Below are 14,014 nucleotides of genomic sequence, written 5' to 3' on the forward strand. Positions count from 1 at the left end.
GCCACTCAGTTGCTCAGTATCTGAGTTTTTAATAAGAATGGCCAACATTTCTTTTTTTTTTTTTAAAGATATTTTTATGGGCATTTTTTGCCTTTAGGACAGTGAAGTGTGAAGGGGGGAGAGAGAGAGGGAGAGACATGCAGCAAAGGGCCACAGGCCGGAGCCGAACCTGGGCCGCCGCGGCAACAGCCCTGCACATGGGGCACCCGCTCCACCACCAAGCCACTGACGCCCCAAATGGCCAACATTTCTTAACATTTTTTAATCCCTTTGTTGATTGCAAAACGAGGGGAGGTGCCGCTTGAAAAAGATATTGAGCTATTAGTGTCGTCATAAAAGCATTTTATTACATTCCTAAATTTCTCTCCAAAATTACAAAGTTCCAGTGCCTTGAAAATAAACGGGTGTTCTATTATATCAAAAGCCTTATAGAAATGAAGAAAAAGAATAAATCCATCATCACTGATATAATCATTGTATTCAGTTAAGTCTAGAACCAGGCGCACATTATTATGAATTGATCAACCTCTCATAAATTCTGACTGGGTGTCACTTATTATTTGGGAAAGTCCTTCTTTGAGTCGGTTTGAAAATATGTGTGTTAATAATTTGTAGTCATTATTGAGGAGAGTTATTGGTCGCCACTTGTCTAAAATTTTGGGATTTTTATCTGGTTTTGGGATGAGTACTTATTAAGCCTTATCTCATAGTCTGTGGGAGTGATGATTTTTCTATAATCTCTTTTAATGTTTCAAATAAAAGTACTTTGATATGCTCCCAGAAATGTTTGTAAAAATTAGCAGTAAGGCCATCTGGGCCAGGAGAGTGATCAGGAGTCAAGCACTGCATTGCTTTTTCTAGATCAGCATATGAGATCTCTGCCTCACAGTCATTTTTGAAATTTTCATTTATTTGAGGAATGAAGTCTTTGATTTTGGCGAAAAGGTCTCTGCTCTATCAGGTGAGAAATTAGAAGAGTATAGTTTACTGTAAAAGGAATACATTTCATTAGCTATTATTTTAGGATCAGAGCATTCACTGTCACTGATGACTAAAGTTCCTATATTATTTTTTTCCTGGCGAGTTTTTTCTAATCTACAAAAATACGATGAATTTCTCTCTCCTTCCACAATCAATTTTGCTTTCAATCTAATATAGGCTCCCTTTGCTTTCCTTGTATAACTATCATCCAATCTGGGTTGTAGTGTGAGCATTTTTGTAGTGTGAGCAGTTAGTGTCCCTTCGGAGGTGATTCCCTCCGAAGGGACACTAACAACTCAAAGTACATGTCAAATAAAATTTCTCCAACCATGTTTCTTATTATTTTAGGTAGTTATTATCACGCTCATATATGTTCAAGTGTTCATTTCTTTTTTAAAGATATTTTTTGGGCATTTTTAAGCCTTTAATCGATAGGACAGATGAGGTGAAGGGGGGAGAGAGAGAGGGAGTGACATGCAGCAAAGGGCCACAGGCTGGAGTCGAACCTGGGCCGCTGCGGCGACAGCCTTGTACATGGGGCGCCTGCTCTACCACTAAGCCACCAACGCCCCGAAGTGTTCATTTCCCCCGATACGTTGGTTTTAATTCGTTATTTGATTCTATAAACACAGTCTGACCATCTTGAGCTTTTATTTTGGTACTTCCGGTGACTGGCAGTGTGAATTTGCATATTAGCTAAATATTTAGTTTCACCCAGAACATTTAGATTTAACATTTAACATTTAGATTTATTTTATTTTTGCCAGTGCCATACAGCAACATAGCATCTAGATACGTATCGAATCGTCTATCACAGAGAGATTCCCAACCCTATTGTCAGCGCAGGCGGAGCGCAGCTGGTGTAAGTGGAAGTTTGGCTGACCGGCGGACAGTGCGCACACGTCACCAAAACCTCACAGGCAGGTTTCCAGAATGTCAGTCACATTAACAATGCAATAAATACCCACAGAAACCACTATTCAATGCAACTATCTACAATCAGCACATAAATGTATCTCTATACAGTGGCGGTTCTAGGCCAGTTTCAATGGGGGGGGGGCAAGCTAGGGCCAGTCCTTTTGATCCAGGGGCACATACAAGTAGGGTCAAATATCTTAGTCTGAACAATAAGATATATATGTACATACAGTATATATATGTATATCAGTGTTTCCCACAGGATTTTTGGAGACTACATCCAACCCTGTAGGGGGGCCCGGGGGCATGCTCCCCCAGGAGAAAATTTTGTATCTATTTGATTTAATTCATTCATGATTTCATCAATCTGGTGAATTCTGAGAGCCAAGTTATGATGGCAGGATATGCCTAGATTTCAACATATTTGTGCTTTTTATATGTGAAAAATGTTCTATTTTTACTGATAAAAACACTAGTGGTATGTTACGGTGAAGGGTTACACTTAAAATACGGCTAAGGATTAGTGGTTAAACATTTCAGTAATCAAAAGAAAAATGACTAACGTACTAATGGAGGGCTATTTTATTAGCCTATTTTAAATCATATGCAGACAAAATATTATTTTAAAACTCTCTCACTCACAAACACAGTTACAGATACGCAAAACAATACAAAATACCCAATACGAAAAGAAAACAAAAGGTAAGACTTAAATTAATTACACACAAACAGACACAAATAACTGTTTTCCTCCCTCCCTCACGATTTGCAAGTATGGCACCCTGAATCAGAGCATTTAATTTTACGCGGCTTCAAAAAGAAGATTTCAAAAGCCCTCTGGTAGTTGAATGCCTCTGGGACAGGCCCATTTATGGCAACCCACTGGATCCATGGTGTGCGTGATCCGGCCGAGGCGCGGGTGCCGGAGCAAATAGCGGCCATTCAAGTCCACGTAAGCTGTATAGGTCCACCAGCCGCGGCCTAGAAGCGGCTCGGCGCTCAGCTCTGCTAAAAACACGCCGCCGCGCAACGGCACGTCAATTTGCACAGACCTGGACCAGATGAGTCAAACAGGAAGTCAGGTACAGAAAAGACGAGAGTATCCGGTCAATTTTCACAATAAAACACCCATGAAAACTCCGGATCGTATTTCACATGGCTACATCAACATGATGTGACATGCAACTACCATGAGCCAAATGAGAACGAGAAAGTTTTCAGAGCTTACTTCAATAGTGCTGTGTGTTGCCGTGCAGGTTAAGAGTTGTCTTAAATACATAAACATATGTACATAGACGCCGCATTGACTGCCTGAGCGCGTCCTCGCCGGCCGCCATCTTGGATGGGTCTCGCTTCGCCTCCACAGTGCATTCACTTCTATTGAGGAAGGAGCTGTATGCACAAGTAAAATAGAATACTGAATTTTCAACTGATCTTCACGCGGTTTGGTTTGTTACAAAAGGCACACATGTAGTTATGATACAGGATGCTTTCGTACATTAAAAATGCGGGATTTCATGCTTTAATATTTTCTGCAGATAGCAACAGCATGTTATTTAGGTCACAACACAGTTATTTTATTCACCTCAACCCCAGAGTGGGATGGATATATATACATATACATGTATATAGATATAGATATATACACACACATACTGTATAAACACAATATACACAATACAAAACATAGTATAGCATGTTAATAAATTTATTAATATATTTTAATAAAGAAAAAGCTTGATTGTTGATTGAGTTTATTTCTCACACAGTCTCTTTTATACCCACAGCCATCAGACTTCATAATTCTTTGTTAAACAGATGATCTTACAGACTTCTTTGAAATTTTCTTTTCGGGGATTAATAAAGTTCTTATTCTTATTACACTGACTGCTGTGATCCCTCAAAAGTAGTAAAAAACATTTTCAGTATTTACATAAACACTGAAATTAATTTTGGTAGTGGCATCATAACTATGAAAATGGGACTGTGGTCAAGATAATTTGAAAAAAGATACAGAAGGATGAGCAGCAGGGGATATTTGCAGCACAGCTGGTGGAAAAGTGAATGTGTGCACAAAGGTGTGCTATACATAATATGCTATACTGTGTTTTGTATTATGTATATGGTGTTTATTCAGTATGTTTATACAGTATATAAATACTGTGTGTGTATATATATATACATATATATATACGTATATCTATATCTATCTATCTATCTATCTATCTATCTATCTATATATATCCCACTCTGGGGTTGAGGTGAATAAAATAACTGTGTTGTGACCTAAATAACATGCTGTTGCTATCTGCAGAAAGTATTAAAGCATGAAATCCCGCATTTTTAATGTACGAAAGCATCCTGTATCATAACTACATGTGTGCCGTTTGTAACAAATCAAACCGCGTGAAAATCAGTTGAAAATTCAGTGAGTTATTCTATTTTACTTGTGCATACAGCTCCTTCCTCAATAGAAGTGAATGCACTGTGGAGGTGAAGCGAGACCCATCCAAGATGGCGGCCAGCGGGGACGTCTCCGAGAGGGACCCAACTGCAGTCAAGATGGCCGACTAGGGCGCCGCCATATATCTAGTCTATACCGGAAAGTTGGAAAGTTTTTTTTTTTTTTTTTTTACAGACTTTATTTATCATATTAAAGCCATTATACAGATAAACATGACATTATACAACTATGAACTCATACAAAACATTGACAACAGTGAAGTACAGGGAGTATGTGACAAACAGCAGAGCCTTACAAAAAATAAATACAATAAAAAAAAAAAATACAGTGTATCAGGCTGCATAAAGACAAATTTAATCAAAAAAGAAACAGAAAATAAATAAATATATATGCAAAAATGGAGAAAAGAGAAGAAAAAGAAAAGATGGGAAAAAAAATCTAGTCTCATGGACCATAATATTTTCCATAATACCGGATGTCTTGAAAGCTTTCTTGTTTTTATATATTTTACATACAGAGTCATAAAAAGATTTAAGTTCCACATAAAACAAAGTTTCTTTTGGCACAGCCTGGAGAAATCTAGCTTTATGGATGTGATATTTACCCAACAGACACAGCAATTTTATTACATTATTAACCTCCTCATTGTTACATTCAACATTTAAGAATAAGACCATACTTTCAGTAATAGTGATCAAAATTTTATGAGATTCCCAAATCAATAAAGACATTTGAGTCCAAAAGTTAGTAGAATAGGGACATCTATAAAACAAATGAGAAAGGGACTCAACCTCTTTTTTGCAGAAGGAGCATAAAGGGGATACATCAGGTCTAAATCTGTTAATGAATTCATTACAGGGATAATATCTATGTAAGATTTTAATATGTATTTCTTTAACTTTATTGGGGACAAAAAATCTATTAAATTCAGTCCAGACATTGTTACTGATGTCAGGAAACATCACTCTCCAACAATTAAATGAGTTTGGATGCTGACTATTAACAGAAGTAAAAACTGACCTGATATGAGCATTGTTACATGAACGATCCTCAAGAACCTTTCCACCAAACCACAGAGCAGGAATCATTCCTGAGAAATGTGTGTACAACAAATTAGTAGGTATACTTTTGAGTATTCTGGAGTGCATAGAACGGGATATGTTTAATCCTTTTGGTTGGGTGAATTCTTCATAGGTAGCTAGGCCCCCATTATCATTCAAAAGATCAAAAACAAACATAACACCTTGATCATACCAGTCTTTGAAAAATAGGGTCTTATTCTTGTAAACAACATGTTGATTATTCCATAAGATACATGTGTGAGGAGAAAAGTTGTGTTTGAAAGCAATTTTCCATGTGTCCAGGGCTTGTTTATGAAAGTTGGCAAGCTTAACAGGCAGTTTACTTGAGGTAAAGTTACATGACAGCAAAAACTTTAAACCCCCCACATTTATTAAACAAAAAATTGGGGATAAAAAACCATTGAGCGTTATTATGTGCTAGACAATGTTTTAACCAATTGATTTTGAATATACTATTAATAGTATGGAAATCTAAGACATTAAGACCACCCTCTGAATACTGTCTGATAAGTGTTTTCCTTTTTATATACTCAGTTTTGTGTTTCCATATAAATTTAAATAAGAGTGAATCAATAGCTGCACAGGTTTTGCGATCTACATATAAAGATAAAGCTGGGTACACTAATCTAGATAAACCTTCTGCCTTACAAAGTAAAATTCGACCCATAATAGTAAGATCTCTCTGTAACCAACAGTTAAAGATAGATTTAGACTTTTCAATTTTCGGCTTAAAGTTTTGAGAGATCCTTACTGGTAGAATTGCTCAGTGTGATACCCAAGTATTTTACCTCTTTTTTCACCTTTATATCATCAGTGTCAGTGTCAGAATCATGTATGGCCATTATTTCACACTTTCTCTTATTAATAGTGAGGCCAGAGGCACTTGAAAATGCATTTAAAGCCTTTATAACAATAGGGACTTGAAGTTCATTTTGAAGAAACAAACGTGTCATCGGCCAGCTGACTGATGGTTAGAACATTGTCACCTATCTTAATACCTTCTACATTCACACAATTAACAATAAACAGATTAAGAAGTTCAGCAGCTATCAAAAATAAGAAAGGTGAAATTGGACACCCTTGTCTTATGCCACGGTTTATATCAAAACGAGGCGAGGTACCATGAGCCAGGGATACACAGCTATTAATATTGGTATAGAGTGTACTTATGATGTTCCTGAAGTTTTTTTTGAACCTGAAATATTGTAAAGCCTCAAAAATAAACGAATGTTCCACAGTATCAAAAGCTTTGTAAAAGTCCAAAAACAAAATCAGTGACTTTTTATCAAACAGATCTCCGTAATCTAAAATATCTAGGACAAGTCGAATATTATTAGAAATGTGCCGACCTTTCATAAAACCTGACTGTGTTATAGAAATAATTTCCTCTAAGCAAAATTTTAATCTATTAGCGTACAGTGCTGCAAGTATTTTGTAGTCTGAGTTTAACAACATTATAGGACGCCAGTTATCCAGATAAAGAAGATCTTTACCAGGTTTAGGAATTAGGGATATTAAACCTTGCTTCATAGAAACAGTCAGTTCCTTATTTTGGGCACAATCAGCAAAAACTTCCAATAACATATGTTTTAAATCTTCCCAGAAAGTTATATAAAATTCATAAGGCAGTCCGTCTGGACCAGGACTTTTATTAGTTGGCATTTTGGTAATAGTTTTCTGCAATTCTTCTAGTGTAATTGGACTTTCACAAAGCTCATAATTCTTCCTGGAAATTTTAGGAATGAATGGGGATACTTCATCAAAAAAAACACGACAAGCCTGAGGGTCAAACAAGGAGGTGTATAACTTCTGATAAAAGTTAGAGATAAATGAAGAAATTTCCTTTTCGTTTTCAGAGAGACTGTTATCAATATATAAAGCAGATATTTTTCTTGCCTCTCCACGTTTTTTCTCCAGATTAAAAAAGAAGGATGAATTTTTTTCTCCATGTTCCAACCATCTGGCCCGAGATCTTATGAATGCTCCCCTTGCCTTTGTCTGGAAAAAAAGGTCTAATTTTTCCCTTAGTGAGTGTAAGCGCACTTTATCTCCATCACTTGGAACAGGTATATTTAATATATCATTTAACTCTTTTAAATTATCAGCATAAGCCTTATTTTGATCTCTTAATTGTTGCTTTCCAAAACACATTGAAAAACGTCGACATTCAAATTTGAATAGCTCCCATTTAAGTGTAGGTGTAATTTCAGACATTGAATTGAACTTAGTAATAATTTGTTTAATACCCAAACAATAAGCTGATTGTTGTAGAAAGGAAGAGTTTAACTTCCAGTATCCAGGTTTGTTGCGACAAGTAGAACTTAAATTTGATAAAGAAATATCTATTCCAGCATGATCAGTTAAGGGAGCAGCAGTAATATTACATGTTTGAACCCAGGGAGCCAAATTGTCAGAGATAAGCCACAGATCTATACGAGATTTTTGTGATAGGTCTGCTTTAAACCAGGTAAAGAGGTTTGTTTCCAGAGGGTGTAAAATTCTCAGAGCATCTAATCATGAGAGCTTACTACAGAAATCATATATAACAGGGTTAAAATTATCTTGATTAACTCTTGCAGGGAATCTATCTGTACATAAGTTTGGAGCCTCATTAAAGTCACTGCCAACAATCACAGATGCTGAGGGAAATTTGTTCATTTCTTGGATAATTTTGTTCGACAAAGAGTTAAGGAGTGTGGTGTTAGAATTCCTAGCATTAAAGCCATAAACATTCACCAAAATAAATATATTATCTCCACATTTAATAACCAACAGAATCCATCTACCAGCTTCTGAAACCTTTGTATATATGATCTCACCATTAAATTTAGGATGGAATAAAACTAAAACGCCTCCTGAAAAATTAGTACCATGAGAAAAAATAGCTTTCCCTCCCCACTGATTATGCCAAAATGTTTCATCTTTTGAAGTGGAATGCGTCTCCTGTAAAAAATAGACATCCTTATTTTGATGACTACAAAATAAAAATAAAGCTTTTCTTTTAGTCAAATCTCGTACTCCCCGTACATTTAGAGAAAAACATGACAAACGAATATCAAACATGTACACAGAACACAGATGAACAGAACTACCTGAACAGTAGAAGTAGTAGATAAGCAAAAAGTTGAGAAGTGTACAAAACCTGGATTCACAAGCCAAAAACTTTATGTTAAGTAATCAATTTAGAAACTGACCCATGTAAACTATATAGCAGAATCATGCTACAAAAAAACAAACAAAAAAACAAACAACAACAAAAAAACGGTTCCTGTAATCATTTTTGGTTAGGATAATGTAAAATACTCTCAAGCGTATCCGAACAAGTTCAGGACTTAGAGCTATCCTCTAAAGAACAACCAAAAAAAACCCAACAGTTTCCTTATAAATACCCTCTTGTCTATTCAGAAGAAAAGGGGCAAGGGGAAATAAGCACAAAAAATATGCAGCTTATTATATAGCTGCCATACATCAAAATCAGATTTTCTACAAGGTTGAACCTATCTACTCAGACAAATACTTCATGTCAAGTCCTCGGCAGAGATCTTCTTACCAGCAATGATAGCAAAAGGGCCGCCGAAACCTGCTCTCTTGTTCTGCCTCCTCGCCTCCTCTACCAGCGGCCACAGCTTCGCTCTCGCATCCCTCACCTGTTAGGTTAAGTCCTCCGATATCTTCACGTTCTTCTGCTTGATGACCTGAGAGGTTTTAGCGTCCGCCCAGATTTGGTCACGGTGTACCCGGTGCGAAAACCAGACTATGATGCGGCGTGGTGGATGCTGATCCTCCTTCTTCGGACGTGGACCCAGTCTGTGGGCTATATCCACCGTCTTTTGAAGAGTGTCGGCAAGACCCGGTGAGACACGGGAAAAGATGTCAATCGCTGTCATTTTCACATTTTCGCCTTCGGACTCGGGAATCTCGGAGATCTTCAAGTTCCAGCGCCTGGAGTATGCATCCATGTCGTTCACTCTGTCCACCAGCTTTTTATTTTCGGCGGTCAGGGTTTTAATCTGAAGCTCCAGGGGATCCACTCTGGATGCCAGCTCCCCTACATTCTTCTCTGCAGCGTGGACTGAGGAAAAGAGTGTTTGAATACTCTTGAAGTTATTCTCAATGGACTTCTCTATGGATTCCAGCTTCTCCCTGAAACCAAGCTGCGACTCGGTGAGCTTGTTAATTGCCGCCAGCAGAACAGCGTTGGAGGGCTCCGGCTCGCGACGGGGTGTTTTTTTCTGTGGGATTGCACTATGAGAGTCATCAATATCCACAAGTTGTTGTTTGGCGTATGAATGGCACCGTTTAAAACTCTCTGCTGCCACTTCCATTGTCGTTTCCATATCCTCCCCTGTAGTAGTCGACATGTCAGCAGAACCAGTCGTTGGGCGGTTGGAGCTTTTGGGGGTTTTTTTTCCCCCTTTTTCCTTTTCCTGATGTTGGAATGCCAAGCTAGCAAGCAGCGCTAACTTCGTTAGCTAGTTACGGACGGAGTCCAACAGAAAACGTTGACAAAAAAACAAAGTAAAATGAGTCAAAGTTTCAGCCGAGGTTCCCCAAGCGATATTCAAACGTTATAAAAGCTATTTACATGTTTTTGGGGTTAAAGCAAGCAAATTCAAGCTTTGAACGAAAAAAGCTTCAACAGCGCAGAAAAAAGCGTCTTAAACTGGCGCCATCTTGGCCCCTCCTCTCTGGAAAGTTGGAAAGTCCCAAGCGGAAGTTTCTTCTTCGTGTAATTTTTTGCTTATTCGGCGGCCATACTGATTAGCGGGTTGTGTTCAGAGAACGAGAGAACGGTAAGAAAAATAGTCTTTTAATTATCATCCAACGAGTGTGGTATGGTTTCTAAGATGTAATTCATGCTATTTACAAATGCGATGCATCGAAGAATTAGAGTGTCATGTCTCGTGAAGGCTGTTTCTCCGCTTGACTCGATGGTCTGGGCTAACATTAGCTTAGCCAAAGAAAGTACGCTAATGGATTTGGCAAAGTCGTATGGCAATTTTTTCAGCGTTTTTGGTGTGTGTATTATTTGGTGTGTGTTATATTTGTATATCTTTGATTCTGATATGTATATACAAATGTTCTGATTTTTAGCTTAATTTTATAAGTATCCTACTGTCACTTTCTCCTTCCTATCTGTACAGCTTGAGTTGCTGTGACAAGTGAATTTCCCCGGTGTGGGATCAATAAAGTTTTATCTTATCTTATCTTATCTTATATATAACAAGACTGCCTACATTTCTAAACCAGTATGCCAGTGTGATAGTGTAATATTGTGTTTTATTGGATTCCAGAAATAAAATAGAATTAACAGAAGACTGACAATAGGAAAATATAATTATTGCATTCATTTAACCCTTTTAATCCCACCGGTCACAATAGTGACCGTAAAAAAAAGTTTCATTTCTAAGGCTATAAAAATGTTACTGAATGATCTATCAATGCATTTCCAGCAGATATTGAAATAATAAAGGGTCTCAATGAAATATGTGCAGTGTCGCATGTTTACTGTACATTGTCACATGACCAGAGCTGTTTACTTCCTGTTTGCGCCAAGAGAAGAGGATGGCAGCAAGGAAGCTCTCACAGAAAAGGTTAGTAAAGTATGTTAACATAAATATAGGACATAGATTTTTGGTACACATCATGTTTAAGGTGTCTAGTATTGATATATGCATTTGCAATTACTCAACTTTGTTTAATGTGGTCACAGAACTCACAAGAAGACTAGCTAGCTAACTAATTCTACCTAACTTTCCACACACACACACACACACACACACACACACACACACAAGTGGTTGCATACAGTTACAAACAAACAGTACTTTGGAGTCTAGGGAAAAAAAGCTGAAAAAAACCATCAAAATGTCCTAAATGTTCCAGGAAAAGATGTTATTTTTTAGTCATTCAAGGCATTGCTTTGCTCTTTGTTCTACAACCTATTTTATTTTGTTGTTCAGTCAGTCAGTGTAGGCCTATACTTGAAAGCATGTTCAGCAGCTACCTCTATCCTAAATGTTTACCTTCATGTTCAGTGTGCTCAATGTATACTGCACTAAAAATGAATGTGTTCAAATGAATTTTGCACTAAAAATGAACGTTTTCAAATGAATGTTGCACTAAAGTAAGTTGCACTAAAGTTACAATGTTGAAATACATTGATGATTGTTGTTGTTTTTTGTCTTAACCTCAATATTCATAACGGTGCTCCCAGTATTCATATTGCTAGCCGATAGTATAGGGCTTATATGTAAAATATTCACACTACAATGAGAGAGCATTTAGAGGCAATGCTGGAACTTTTAAAAGTGATAATAACTAGCCTTTATATATAAGGATGTTATACACTCACGCGCACACACGCACATACGCACACACACACACACACACACACACACACACACACACACACACACACACACACACACACACACACACACACACACACACACACACACAGAGAAACACACACACAAACACACTGCACAAGTCAAATATACCTATATTTAGTCTGTCCAATGGTTAATACCACACAGTATCCCACCGGTCACAATTGTGACCAATCATAAAACACACTTTTTCACACACTTTTCCATGAAAATTTCTAAAAATTATGATTGATTGTTTCAAAGGGATACTAATGACACATGATTTGGATATTTTTGTGTCTGGGAAAAATTTGGGATTAAATGGGTTAATAGCTAAACTGGATAATGAACACATCTCTAGACCCAGGAAATGTCTGTTCTGTTGCAGTAACAAATGTCTGGCGCCATTGTGTTGCCCATGATGTCCCCGCTCATCCCTGAAGATCCCTGGTGGATGAAAATACAACCAGCAGGATTGAAGCCATTTCTCTAAGCTGCTCTTCTGTGCCTTTGAACAAACGGGGTGTGGGGAGCTGTGTCTGCACAGTGTTTGAATGATATTTGTAGCAGAGGCAGATTAATACACCATGAATCTACAACAATTTTCCTTCCTCCCCAGCAGACTGTGGCATAAAACAACACACTTGCCACCACAGACTGATAAAACATCTGCAGCATCTTACTACAGATGTCAAGAGATCTGAGCTTCCTTAAGAAAAAGAGGCGGCTCTGCCCCTTTTTGTAGAGAGCGTCTCTGTGTAGGGACCAGTCCAAATTATTATCCAGGTGTACACCTAGATACTTAGGACTTGGCACCACCTTGATGTCCATCCCACAGGTATTCACTGGCTGAAGAGGGGGCTTGGACCCGCAGAAATCTATAATCATTTCCTTGGTCTTTGAGGTGTTCACTAGGAGACAGTTCTTGTGACTCCAGTCACTGAAGGCTTTTATCAGTTCCCTGTATTCAGATTCCTGCCCATTCCTGATACATGCCACAATAGCAGTGTCGTCCGAGTATTTCTGGATGTGGCAGGACTCAGAGTTGTATTTGAAGTCTGCTGTGTACAGTGTGAACAGGAATGGAGCCAGGACAGTCTCCTGTGGAGCCCCCGTGCTGCTCATTAATGTCCCAGAAGCACAGTTCCCCAACCTGACATACTGTGCGCTTCCTCTCAGGTAATCTGTGATCCAGGAGATAAAGGAAGGATCATATGATTAATGCATAATGTCTGGGCAGTACAACCCTTACACTGTACCACCAATGATTTACAGTGCCTTCTTTTTTACTGTTAACATAAATTAATATTAACCATATGTTACGGACTAGTCAAGTCTAAGGATGTCAACAGCTCAAATGAGAGGCTAGCCCTAACCTGGAGTGTGATTGAAGGAAACAAATGGAGGAAAGAACGAAACAGCGGACTGGTTTGCCAGGCATGAGAAATAATACAGGTAGGCCAGCTTACCGGGTCCGCAGGCTAGGTGCATTCAGAGGCTGGTCAGTCAGTCCAGGCACCGCCAGCTCTGGCCGCGGCTCCCGGTGAGCAGCGAGCTCCGTCCTGGCTCTTCCCAATAGTTCAGGTTTTTTTGTAGTTAAAATGGATCCGAAAACAAACATAAACTGGTTTCGCTCTCACAAAGTCTGTGGCTTGGCTGGGTGGGTGTAACTGTCGTCCTCTTCAGCGGCACTTTCAACAAAATGGAGGGACTCCTCATGACATGGAAGCAAACATTTTTCCTCTGCCGCTCTCACGCACCTGAATCTTGTCACCTCATTAACTAACTCCAGAGGGTGCGTGCGCACCTCAATGATTTGACGTCAACAAACACACAGCTCAACCAGACCTTTATTTCTCAGCGGAAACCAGTCCAAAACGTAAATGAAAGGAAAAGGAAAAGGAAAGAAAAGAGGAACTATAAGCCCCCTATCACTCCTAACATCATATGCTAATGTGAAAGTAAGTATGACATTTGTTGTGACCATGTGTGCATGTTGCAACTGCAGCCTAATCTGAAAATGCTGTTTATTTGGTTGTGTAAATTCTCATTTTTTATTAATTCTCAGTTTATTTAATCTGAGAATTCAGTTTATTTAACTTTAGTTATTCTTCAGTCCTATTGTGAATGTGTGTGTGTATGTGTGTGTGTGTGTGTGTGTGTGTGTGTGTGTGTGTGTGTGTGTGGCCACCACCACA

The sequence above is a fragment of the Epinephelus fuscoguttatus genome, linkage group LG23 (genome assembly GCF_011397635.1).
Source record: "Epinephelus fuscoguttatus linkage group LG23, E.fuscoguttatus.final_Chr_v1".
In the NCBI taxonomy this organism is placed as follows: domain Eukaryota; kingdom Metazoa; phylum Chordata; class Actinopteri; order Perciformes; family Serranidae; genus Epinephelus; species Epinephelus fuscoguttatus.